The sequence below is a fragment of the Meriones unguiculatus genome, chromosome 1, assembly GCF_030254825.1.
Source record: "Meriones unguiculatus strain TT.TT164.6M chromosome 1, Bangor_MerUng_6.1, whole genome shotgun sequence".
NCBI lineage: Eukaryota > Metazoa > Chordata > Mammalia > Rodentia > Muridae > Meriones > Meriones unguiculatus.
Window position 1 is genome coordinate 76,165,007 of NC_083349.1, and position 12,998 is coordinate 76,178,004.

The window sequence follows — 12,998 nt, forward strand, 5'->3', positions numbered from 1 at the left end:
CCTTAGATCAGAGCCCTGCTAGTGCCCTAGAGGGTCCCCAAGCTGCTGGTTCAGCAAGTGATGTGGGGTGGAGCAGAGGACTAAGCAGAGCTGAGCCCAGGATACAAACCTTTGGCAACACAGAGGGATTCGGAGCCCAGTGGGCTCTCAGAAAGGTGCCCCTGCTATTCTTTGGATCCTCTTGGTCATAGCACCTACTCTCCAGCCCATTCCTCTGCAGCTTTGGGTAGCTAGGCTAGAGTCAGCCTCGGCTGCTCGGGCTCTCAGGGGAAGGTGGGGCAAGAAGGCAGGAGCTGGAGAACAGAGCCTCCAGGTAAGACATCAAAGTGCTTCAAGACAAATTTGGACCTTTCCATGGAAGCTGCCCCATTATCCAGGCTTTGGGGTGGGATGTGCCTGACTATCCGAACTAGTGCTCAGCCCACAGTGTAACAAAAAAATCCCCAAACTACCAACCTGTCCTCTCAAAGAGAACTGAGGCCCACCATGGGGCATGCTGTTCAGGAAAGCCTTTTTCTCTTGCCCTCCCAAGGGCCAGGAGAGGAGGAAACAGCCTTAGCTCTCCAGTGTGCCTCTCAAAGCCAGTCTCAGAAGTTCCAGAAATCCCACGCTTTCCACAGCCAGGGTGGACAGCCTCACCTCTTCCCATCTTCAGAAGCCAGAGGAAGCAATGTCTGCTGGTCACAGCCCAGCTGAGCTGCTGGCTCGCTTCGCAAAGGGGCCACTTGAGATGAAGGACATGCTTGTAAACTATGAGCCACTACTGTGTCCATCCCTTGTAAGCCAAGCAGTTCTGCAGCAGGCCCCAGGGATAGGACCCCAGTGCAAACCCTTGCGGAAACTTTGCATAAGCTTCAAGGTGTCTCACTCCAGTGCTAAAGAAGGCGCTGACAGCATGATCTTTCCTGAACAGCTCAAAGGACACTCTTAGACAACAGATCACCATGAGACAAAATGTGATGGCCTCAAGGGAGAGTCATGTCTGAGGGGAGAGGGCTCCATTTGGGGAAACAAGTCCTCAGCATGGCTCAGTGGAGAGTCCATCTTGGCATTCACCAGTCACATGATACCTTAAAGGCCTCTTTCCTAGCCTCCTCTCAGATAGAGCAGAATGCTCTGAGTCTCCAAGTATGTCCCCTCCAGGGCAATGGCAGTAAACATGCCCACACACCACAGGTAAAATATATTATTGCAATATTAGGTACAAATTATGTACATGGCTGTCAATCATACTTTGTGCTCCTTATTACTGACATGGTAGCGGAATGTCTTCCTGAACAAGGCCCAGTGGCTATTTGCTGAGATCCCCTGGAGGTATTTAAGCAAAATGACCTTCCTCAGAGCAACCTGAAGGTTCCAGGCCAGAAAATGGGTGTCCTCTTTACCCCACCCATGACGACTGTGCCAAGAAGCAGCTCATCTTGTCCATCCACTCAAGAAATGTGGAGAGGTAAGAAAAAAGGCATCGCAGTTCCCCAGGCTCTTCGAGATGAATGGACTAGCTGTGTTTCCCTTGAAGGGGGAACTCTGGAGGTCTCAGGTGGAGCTATCATTAACTTGTAGAGTCCTGGAGGGCCTGGACTCCAGGCTCTTGGGGAAAAAATGGACAATAAATAAGGGCCTGACAGGCTTAAAGAACTTAGCCGAGGGATACAGGCTTCAGCTCCAAGCAAGTAGAAGAGTTGACTGTTGGTCTGTTGGTGGGCCTTGGGCCCTGCCCCCTTCCAAGCAGTCTTGTAACAGTCACTAGAGATGGGTGAGATGGGTCTCCAGGTTGTAGGGCAGCGAGCCCACCTCTCCCAGGAAGGAGTGCACCGGAAGCTCCTGTCAAGGGGACTTGGGCCCAGTGCTCAGATCTCCATAAGCGTGATCTTGAAGCCTTCCACCATGCTCTCCATGTTGAGGATGAAGGTGTCCTCATTTGAATAGTGTTCAATGATGTTGTCATCCATGTTCACCAGGATGCTGCCGAAATTGGGTGAGATGGGGTGGGGTAAGAAACAAAGCCAGTGAACAGAGGGCTTTATGCAAGAGCAGCCTTCAAGCTACTGACTAATCACATTCTTAGGCCCCTCTGTATTTTCATTACAAACCTCAACTGCCCTTGGCTGAACACACATGTACAGTAAAAGTTACATATGACTCTACAGCAACTATAAAGGCAAGTTTTATCAGCAGCGCTTTGCAAGTAAGAAACAACTCAGTAAGGTCAATGGCTCTCCAACTTCACCCAGCCAATGAACGCCTGAGCTGGGTCTAAAGCTGGCTTTGCCTCACCCCAAGCTACTTCACCTCTTCCTGGCTGCCTACTCCATGGTGGTTTGGTTTCAAGAAAACCAACTTCCAGAGTCTATCTGTGATTTTTTTATATAAATTTTGTTTTTGTCTTATATTTGAGTGTTTTGCCTGAATGCATCTCTGTGTACGGTATGTGTGCATTGTGCATGGTACCCTCAGAGTTCTGAAGACCAATTTAATCCCCTGGACTAGAATTGCAGGTAGTTGTGAGATGCCATGTAGGTGCTGAGAATGAAACCAGGGTCCTGTGGAAGAGCCACACACGCTCTTAACCAGTAAAGTGTCCCTCCAGCACCTCTATCTGTGACTGAGAAGTGCCTGAGCCTGTCTCACTCTTGTTAGCCAAAGAGATTTCCATTTGAGAAAGAATGACTCCCTGAATCACTTTATAGTGGTGTCATCAGGGATGCTGCCATACCTTCAGTTTGTTCTTTTATGGAATTAAAAGGCACCCACGCTTAGTGGGCTGATGTTGGGATAAAAGCCTTATGCATAGGCCTTCACAGGCCCAGTGCTGAAGGCAGTGCTATCAGCAGTGTGTTTGTCCACACTGAAGCTCTCTAGCCAGCAAGACTTGAGGCTTCACTCAAAGTGGTATCCCCAGCCTACTGCACTGATCTTGGAAAGAACTGCAGCACACATTCACCGAGTGTCTAACAGGAGTTCAAGTTTGATGCTCCGTCAGCCAAAGACTGCAAAATCAGAAAGCCCGAGAACCCAGGTCACATTTTCTTTATGAAAAGGGTCCAGAAGAGTTTTATGGTACCTACTCCCAAAGAGGAAGCCTTAGAAAGGTCTTAAGAGGGGCAGAGGAGAGGGAAGCACTTGATCCTTGAGGCCATTGAAGCGGCCCACCGCCCTGCAGGCATTGAATATGCTTTCTGTTTACTGAAAGTGAGACCTGGGGCAAATACTTAAGCAGGCCCTGGGCTTCATTCCTCCTCAGTGAGCCTGTGAGGAGGAAATGGAGCAGGGAACCCAGAGGCTCCTCACCACCCAACCAGGAAGGACTAACTGTTCACTGTTCCTTACCATGTGGGCGAGCAGCCTGACGCCCATTTGAGATTTCATTAATGATTACCTTGAAATAATTTCCTTTAGCCTCAGCTAATTTTTGTCCGTACTGTGTCACTCAGAAGCCAATGTGAAGAGCTACATGTAGTTCTGCAACGTCATTTTCCCCGATGTCCCACCACCTCTAGACTACTCCCGCCCATGTGAGGCTGTCAGTAGATGAAAGCACCTCGGGTGACATGTTAGAAATGCATTGTGGGTCTCCCTGCCTGAACTGCTAGCATCGTGGGCCACGGATGTGACAACAGGTGAAGCTATATTAAAAATGTACCTTGCAGACAGGGCAGCTAGCTGAGTTAGCTTTTTTCTTACCCATTTTTGCTCTTCTGATAAAGCTTTGTGATTTTCTCCACTGGCAGCCCATACTTCTCAGACAGCTGAAACATGAATAACAGGAAAGTGGTCAGCAGAGAGCAGGGACACACTGGGAAGCACAGCATTCCAGCTCAGACCTCACATCTGAGCACAGCACAGTCCCCTAATGAGACACGTCAGGAAATCTCATGATGAACACTTTCCCTGCACTAACTGCTGAGACCATTCAGCCCAAGCCACTGGCTTTATAGATTAACAAAATAAGGTGTAGAGAAGTGAATGGAGCCCCAATCCACGTTAGCAGCCACAGGGTCACAGCTCACTAACTATGGCCCTGACTAGTTTCACCAAGTCATTATTTCCTCTGCCCTTAGAAGGAAGAGAAATGCAGCTCATGCTTCGCAGTGTGTCAGAGCCCATGTCTAGTGCCATCCCAATTTTGATTCTCCCTTTGGATAGATCTTAAATCACTCAGCAAAACAATCTTGATAAAAGTGGCATTTCCAATCCCTTGGAAAAAAAAAAAACATCTACTCACAATGTTGGATTAAATAGGTAGCCATGCATCAAAACACATTTCAACTGAGCCACTTGCAGTGGTTCACCCCTGTGAGCCCAGCCCTGAGGTCAGCATGAGCGATGGAGTGCTCTCCAGACCAACCTCAAGAGGTAGTGAGAGAAAAAGTTCAGGTGGATAAAAGATTTATATATGAAAGATGAGACCACTGAGACCATGAAAGCACAGGAAAAGATAAACATGAGTTCATTCTTCAGATAGCCATCATCCTAAGTACAGTTTTTCCGGGAGACATGACACCTGCAAAACAAGCCTGAATAGTAATAACTGTGGAATTCTGAAATATCAGTAGCTCAAACATACCACAAAGAAAAATAATATGCTCGGAAGCATTTTAAAATACAAACAATATATACAGAGCAAACTGCTTCGTTAAAAAGAACTCGATGGGGAACAGGGCAGAGAAGAAAGAAAAAAAAACAGAAAAATTATATACAAGAAGAATATAATCAGGCAATAAGCATATGAAAACTGCACTGAACTTTTACTTAAAAATTTCAAATGAAAATAATGATAGGATAGTACTTTTAATTTAACTATCAAAAATGCAAATGAGCCAGGTGCCATGGCACACCCCTATAATCCCAGCACTCTGGAAGGCAGAGGCAGGTGGATCTGTGAGTTGGAGGCCAGCCTGGTCTACAAAGTGAGTCCAGGACAGAAATCCTGTCTTGGAAAACCAAGCGGGGGGCAGGGGGAAGGAAGGGAATGAGAGATCCAGCAGGTTTAAACATTTTCTGCTTTTGGTTTACAGCTCTGATGGATCTGATGCCCTCTTTTGGCCTCCAAATGTACCTGCACACACGGCAGACAAATGACACATTAAAAATTAATCTAAAAAATCTAAAACGAAACAAAACTGAAGTCATAATCTAATGTTGGTCAGAGCATGAGGAAACAGCAGTGTTCAGATTCTATATAAGGAATAGTGACCCTCAGCCTCCTGGAAAAGAAGTTTGACAGAAGCATAGTTTTTAAAAATGAATATGAGCCATTGACATCATGTCTAGTAATCGGACATACAGAAATACTCTCATGCTCAAACATGTTTGGAACATACCTGTTCATAACAGAGGAAAGTCATAACAAATATGCATTAAATATCTTGACATTTTCTTCACTTACACTTTAAAAATTGCTAGCATATTAGAGGGGAAAATAAGTGAAAATTTGTCAATATAGTATAATCTTATCTGAATTTTTAATGTTTACATATATTTAAATGTATATAAAATATTTAAATGACATAGCAATCTATTAATGATAGCTACATTGATAAATGGTCAGATTCAAGCTCCCTTTTACTTTGTATAATTCCACAGTGCTTATTTTTATGATTGTGTCATTTTTGTAAGTACAAAGTGGCAAGATGTATTTGAGAAAGATCTACTCCAACTATGTGCCATCCCCTCGCTAGTGGCTCACAGGTAAGGTTGGGACCCAGACTTAGGAAGTGCAGCACAGGCTAGAAAAGGGCTGCAGAACCCTAGGGGAGAGCTGAGATCCTGAGAAAAGTTTGTTCCAGAGAACCCTAGGTTCCTGCCTTTCCATCCCTACCACAGGGCAGAAAGACCTCTTCACCATATGTACACTCAGAAGCAAGACAGAGAGGCAGGGTGATAAAGACAGACTAGACAAGTATCCTCTTGCCTGCGTGGGGCACATCACTGGTGGTCCTGATGAGGTTTCCCCACAGCCACAATAAGGCCCAATGAACAAAAGTTAACAAAACAAAACAACACACTTGTTGGCCAGTGGGATGGCTCAGTGGGTAAAGGCCCTCACCACCAAGGCTGGCCAGGTGAGCTCAACTCCAGAAACACAAGGTGGAAGGCAAGAACCTTGACTCTTGCAAGTTGTTTACTGACTTCCACATGAACGTGCAAATAAATAGAAAAGGCAACATTTCTCACAAGAGCCTGGAGGCAGCAAAGAAAACAGGCCTTGTGTTAGAAGGGCCTGTTTGCAGAAAATGTAAACAAACAAATAGGCAGATAAAATGAGAAGCAGATGAGTAGCAGCTGGAGAGGCAAAAGCTAAGGGAAATGAATGGACACAGGAAGTCTCAAAAACACACACGCATGGTGGAAGACTTAATTCAGAATTGGAGAAATTTAGCAGATAAATTACAATGACACAGTTGGTCTAGTTTATATAATAGTAAATGCATATACACATACATACTGAATTTCCCAAAGATACTCTGTCATATAATGTGTAACAAAGACAATTGAACCATAATTCAATAAAATGAGAAATAAAAAGTTGAGAAGTTAATAAAAAATGTTAAGCCTCTCAGGAATACTTTACATTGCCTCTACTCTCTTCTCTCTTCCTCCCATTGAGGCCCCTACACTATTTAGCAAGCCCCTTGGTGTCCTATTTGCATATGCAAATAAAAGGGAGCCACTTCCATTTTAGACAGGTTGATAAGAGTGCTTTCCTAGTATACACAAGGCTAGGTTTGAGCCCCAAGACCACATAAACTGGGTGTGAAGGGTATCTGTACAATCTCAGCACTGCAGGTGGAGCATATGTTCAAGGTCAACCTCCCCTGCATAGCAAGTTTTGAAGGCAGCCTGAGACCCAGAAAGAGATGGAAGAAGGGAGAGGGAGGAGGGAGAGAGAGAGGAACCCGGTATGGTGAGCTAGCTCTGTCTTTTGAGCTCTGAACTGAATTCAGTTCTTGCTGAAATGGCAAGGCTCTCAAGAGTGACCTCACTTCCTTACTCATTCCCTGGGGATCTAGAACCACTCAGTGAACAGAACTAGTTCTCAGAAACTCCTTGAGAGCAGCCTGCTTCCACATTATTTCCTGATTACTTCCTCAGCATAGCTGGCCAGAGCCACAGCAAGACGATGCACAGAACTCGGATAGGACAACATACATACACCCATACTTAAATTAGCCTCAAACCAGAACCTTTCTATGCCTTTCCCACACAGCAACTAGCTTGTTTTTTGGTGGTGGGGATCACGGATATTTTGTGGTGCATTAGCATTCGGCCTGCAGGGTGGAAAGCTGGCTCAGCGGCCAAGAGCACTTGTTCTTCTTGCAAAGGACTCGGGTTCTATTTCCACAAGGATGTTCACTACTTCCTCATCAGTAGGGACAGATGTGCACAGACATACACACAAAATAATGAATCTTTAAAAATTTCTGTATGCATTTCACAGTATGGGCTGCACTCACCCACCGCACTGGGTGCTACTCATCTTATCCCTACATCATATCTGATGCACTATCCTACATCACAGACACTTTCTACCATCTTGGTGACTGCCTTTCATAATGCCATTGCTTTTCTTTGTAATTCTGTTTTAGTTTAGATACTTAAAAGCACTCTCAAAGAGTCAATGGATTTGAAATTGCAAAAGGCACCCATGGCACAAAAAAGTAGGAAGCCCTGGATAGCATTCCTTTCTGTGCATAGTGCTTGCTGCATGTGTACGTGTGCTGGGGGTAGGGGGAGGGGGAGGATGGAGTCCCCAGTATTTTCACCTAATTATTCTCACTCAGTTGCCTTCTAAGATTTGGCTTTGGTTAGTGTCACTTGCAATTTCTTTTTAATTTTCAAGTGAAAAAGTTTGCTTACTCAACAGCAGTAGTCTCATGTCTGTTCAGTCGCCCTTTTTTCTAAAAGAAAAAGGAATCGATTCCTGGCTCCTCTTTTCAGTAATTAGGCTCTCCACTCTCCAAAGCATGTACTTGGCAAAGGGCTGATCAATCAACTGTCTATCCCGCCTCTTTCCCAGATGCTTATTATTGATTCTTGCTTTCCCTTTACTCTTTGTGTGACTGGCATTGTTTATTCTTCTTTTATGTAAACATATGGACATCTGCCTACCTAGACTTGAGTTGATGGAGAGCTTAGGGTGGTGCCACCATTTGGGGTAGAGCTTGGTAAAAGAGGCACCTATGTCTTCCAGCCTCATTTTCCCTATCTGTAAAATGGTGATGATGCTATTTCCATGCCATGTTCATAGGAGTATGACAATAATTAAAAGGAGCCTGTAGCACTCAGCATGGTGGGACATACTCTGCAAATAGCAAACATTTGCAACAAACATTGTGCCCAAGGCCTGAGGATATGCAACTGACAGCAAGAGACAAACCCCTCGGGACTGTATATTCTACTGGAGAAAAGAAGGAAGGAACACCCAACCAATATTAGGTATGCCAGGTGGTCTGGCTTCTTTCCTCTTGCAGTAGCAAAACATTCTGACCATCAGCAACTTGAGGACAAAGTTTATTTCCTCTTATACCTCAAATACCAGTCTGTTACTGAGAAGCTAAAAAACTCAAGCAGGAAGTAAAGCAGAAAGGCAGAAAGGAAAGCTGCTTACTGGTTTTCTGACTGGCTCTTGCTCAGCCGTCTAGAGACAGTGCTGACTCAGCAGGCTGGGTCTTCCCATATCATTCATCAGTCAAGACAATTTTTCACAGAAATGGCCAAAAGCCAGTCTGTCTCAGGCAATTCTTCAACTGAGGGTCCCTTGTCCTAGGTGACTCTAGGTCATGTCAAGTTGACAATAAAAACTGATCAAGACACCAGGTTGAAATAAAATAAAGCAGGTGGAGGCACACAGAGAAGAGGTGTTATTTATGTGAGTGGTCTGACAGGCCCCACGAGCTGGGGGTGAGCAGCCCCAACATCGTGATATGAAAGAAGAGCATCCTGGCAGAGGGGACAGCATGTGCAAGAGCCCTGAGGTCTGAGTGGCTTCACTGACCTCCAGAACAAGCTCCGAGGTTCTGTGGTCAAAGTTCACTCTTCATAAGGTTACTATGTGGTGGTTTCAGGAATGGCCCCCCTAGACTAGTGTGTATGAATGCTTGGCCCACAGGAAGTAGCACAGTTAGGAGGTATGATCTTTTGCTTGCTGCTGTGTATGCTTGTGGTAAGAGCCAGGCAAGCTCTGAAACAGTCTCAAGAAACAGCAAGCCCACACACCTCAGTGGTTAAGTGGTTAAAGTGCCTGCCACACAGCATGGGGACCTGAGTCTGGATGTCCAAACTGCACGTTTAGCCAGATGCTGCAGTGCACACCTGCAATGGCCGAGCTCCCATGGACTTGCAGCAGGTGCTACAGCAGAGACTGAGCCTGTCTCAATCAGGGGGAAGCTGAAGTGACCTCAGTGTTGTCCTCTGACCTCCACACATGACACAGCCCATGCTCACTGATGAAAACACATGTGCACACACATACACACAAACACCAGTTTTTTTTAAAGTGAGCATACCACCTTCTAGCTAACCGAGCTACTGCACCCATCATGTGGCCTGGCTCACAGGCTGTAGGACATCCATGTGGGCTACAGAAAGTCACCACCTCGGGACTGTTCATGAATATGTCTGATATGGTACCTTCTGATTCAAATACCAGTTCACACCTGAAGGAAGGGTGGAAACACAGTTGTATTTTTTTTAGGTGACAGAGTCACATTTCATCACTGTCAATAATTATTTTCTTTTTTAAAAAGTAAAAGACTACTTTAAAAACAAAACCAGAAAAAACGTATGACATGAAAGAAGAAAAGAGACTGAAGGAGGTTGCCAGAGGTTGGGGACAAGAGGTGGGAAGACTGAGGGAGGAGAGTGTACTAAAACTCACTTCGTTCAAAAATGTTTTAATCTAATGTCTTGTATGCTAATGACAAAACTGCAATAAAATAAGTAAAAGGGAACATATATCCAAGTAACAGAGTCATGGCTGAAGACAGGGAATACTGACCACTCTACTGTACTCTTGACACGTTTACATATGTGGATTCATTTCACACAAGCACATATCACCCATATTTATGCCACTAACAATACGGACATCTATACAGTCTGCCCTCGATAACTGCAGGCAGCACCCACAGGGTTAAGTGACTAAAGATCAAAAGTATTTTATAAAAGTTGTGCTTGTGCTGAATATGTATAGACATTTTTTGCCATTACTTCTTAAACAATGCTATCTACATAGCTTTTACATTCATCAGGTAGTGTAACTAGGGATGGTTTAAAGCAGATGGAGGATTGCCGAAGTTGCGTAGGAATATGCTATTTTATATAAAATACATGGACTTGAGTACTCATGAAGTTTAGTATTATGGAAAGTTGTGAAACAAATTCTAGATATGGAGAGATGATGTATAAATTTATGTATTCATTTTATGCATACATATTACAATATATAGGAATACACATACATTACACATGCATATTATACACCCATGTACATATTTATTATAACATACAAACATGTACTGGTAAATGTGAGTATAATAAAATATCCTGGTTCTCGGCGGATCCACATTCCAGTCAGTTTTCCTACCTCACACAGAGACACAAATCAACTCAGGATAGAATTACATTAGCTGGAGAAATGGCTCAGTGGTTAAGAGCACTGCCTGTTCTTCCAGAGGACCTGAGTTCAATTCCCAACACCCACATGGCAGTTTACAACTGACTGTAATCCAGCTCCAAGTGACTTGACACACTTACACAGACATATATACAGGCAAAACACCAATGCACATAAAACAAATAAATCATTTTTAAAAAGAGAACGACATTAGTAAGCTCTAGTGTTCTTCAAAAGACACCATCTCCATCACACGCTGATGGTCCCCTTCGACAGAGCCTGTGGTCTTGACACCCCTAAGGTCAATGAACTTGGTTTGTAGATCACTACCAGTCCACTTGTGGACCCTGAAAAGGCTCTTCCTGACCACCTTTCCCACTTGTAACACTCCAGAAGCAAGCAGGTAGTTTGTGTTAAACGTTAAGGAAACTTTTTTGTTCCAAGTTGAAAGGAAGATGAAGCCAGAATTGCCTGAAGACTATGACTAAAGCCATGGAGGGAACCTGAAGTTTCCAAGGCTTGCAGATCTCTCTACCCATTCCCCTGCCTCACCCCCATTTACCATCTACCAAAACAACACAGGAGTTGAAGGGAGGCTGAAAAGTTAGAAAAGTTGCTGTTGAGTAGGTGAAGTGACCTTTTGTTCCACAGTGGTCCAGTGTGAACACATCTTCAGGGTACTTATGAAAGTAGACAGAGGTTACAGAAGGAAAAAAAAAAACACCAAGGACCAAAGCAGGATCCCAGCATAGCACAGCAGTTCAAACCTGTTCTAGATCTGTGGTATCCATCCCTCAGGCTGTTCTAGGAGTTGGTTAAATATGGATTCCTACAAGGCCTCGTGGTATATGCTTACAGTCCCATAATCCCTGTGCTCAGAAAGGTGAGGCAAGAATCCAGGTCAGCCTGAATCTTCAGCAACATTGCCTCTTCAGCAGGAAGGACTAAGAATGTGCATTGAAATAACCTCTAGATACTCCTATAAACAATTATTTTATCTGCTCTTAAAAACCAGACTAAGGTATGGAAGTGGACAATGATGTTCAGAGAAATCTGACTATTTTACATTATTTTGTAGACCATTTATCCATCCTTCAGCAATTTCAAGGTCATTAAAAAAAATCTTGGTCCATCCCTTCTAGGCCTTTTGTAGTATCTGTTCTTTCTAATCAGTTTAAAATTCAGAGCCCATGATGGTGGTGACACAGCCTTTAGTCCTGGCACTACCGGGGCAGAAGCAGGTGGATCTCTGAATTATATAGGCCAGCCTTGCTTATACAGTCAGTGAATTGCAGGTCAGCTGGGGCTACACAGTAAGACCCTGTCTCAAAACAAAACAAACAACAAAAATCATAGTTCATTAGAAGTTTCATAGTCTTTCTTGCATTTGCTTCTGGATTTGTTTCTGCTCTGAGTAGAATAGAAATCAATAGTCCCCACAAGTCACGACAAATAAAAAGCTGCCAAGCCTCCTCCTGCGCTTTCTGGAGAGTGACAGTGCTGCTCTGCTCAGAATGACCAGGGTCATGAAATGCCAGAGTGGGAGCAGTATGAAACCCACCGTGGCCACATTCTTCTAATTTTTTTCTGATTACTACTCAGAACTGTAGATAGACACTCACAATACATTTACAATATCACACAGCTGTTCTCTCAAGTTCCAAAACATTCTCATCACTTCCACAGGAAATGCACTAGTGTAGATCTTCCTTCTGCTCCCCAACCCATGGCAAACTTGCCTGCTTTCTCTCTCCCAGAAGTCATTGATTCTGGACATTACTGATAAATTGAATCGTGTAATAGAGGGCATTTTGTGTCTTCCTGCCAGTTTTACTCTGTATATACTCCTAAAGAATTGGAAACAGATGTCCAAACAGAAAGTAGCCCATGAGCATTCACAGCAGGGCATTCTCAGGAGCACCCCAAGAAGGAAAAGCACATGGACCTGTCAGCTGAATGAATGAAAAAAAAATGAAGTATGTTGTGTTCATACAGTGAATGATTACTCTGCCAGTAAAGAGAAGGAAGCGCTGGTTTGTAGCATGTTCTAGCATGGACATACACCAGGGAAAAGTACAAATGAAAGTGATCTCAGGCCACTGTGTTGTGTGGTCTACACATAGGAACTTCCTCACGTACTGCAGTGTTCAGCCATAAGCCCAAATATCCCATCCGATGCATTTCTCAGACCAGCAGCCCCCAGGAGAGGTGAGAGGCAGCGCTGGCCCCCATCACTGCCACAGCCTATCCCCTACTGCACAGCTGTCTCTGAAACTGCTCATACTGAGGCACAGTCAAAGCTAGGTGAACAGCGTGTGAATAAAACACAGCTTTCCCTAGGTCGTGCTGCTAACCCTGGCCTAGGGCAGCGGAGAGAAGG

At 44.5% G+C, this 12,998-nt stretch overlaps 1 pseudogene; it reads right to left on the reverse strand.

The window, feature by feature from the left end:
* Positions 1-1,850: 1,850 nt before the first annotated feature.
* Positions 1,851-12,998, reverse strand: part of LOC132652391 (grainyhead-like protein 2 homolog) — a 56,362-nt pseudogene continuing 45,214 nt past the window's right edge.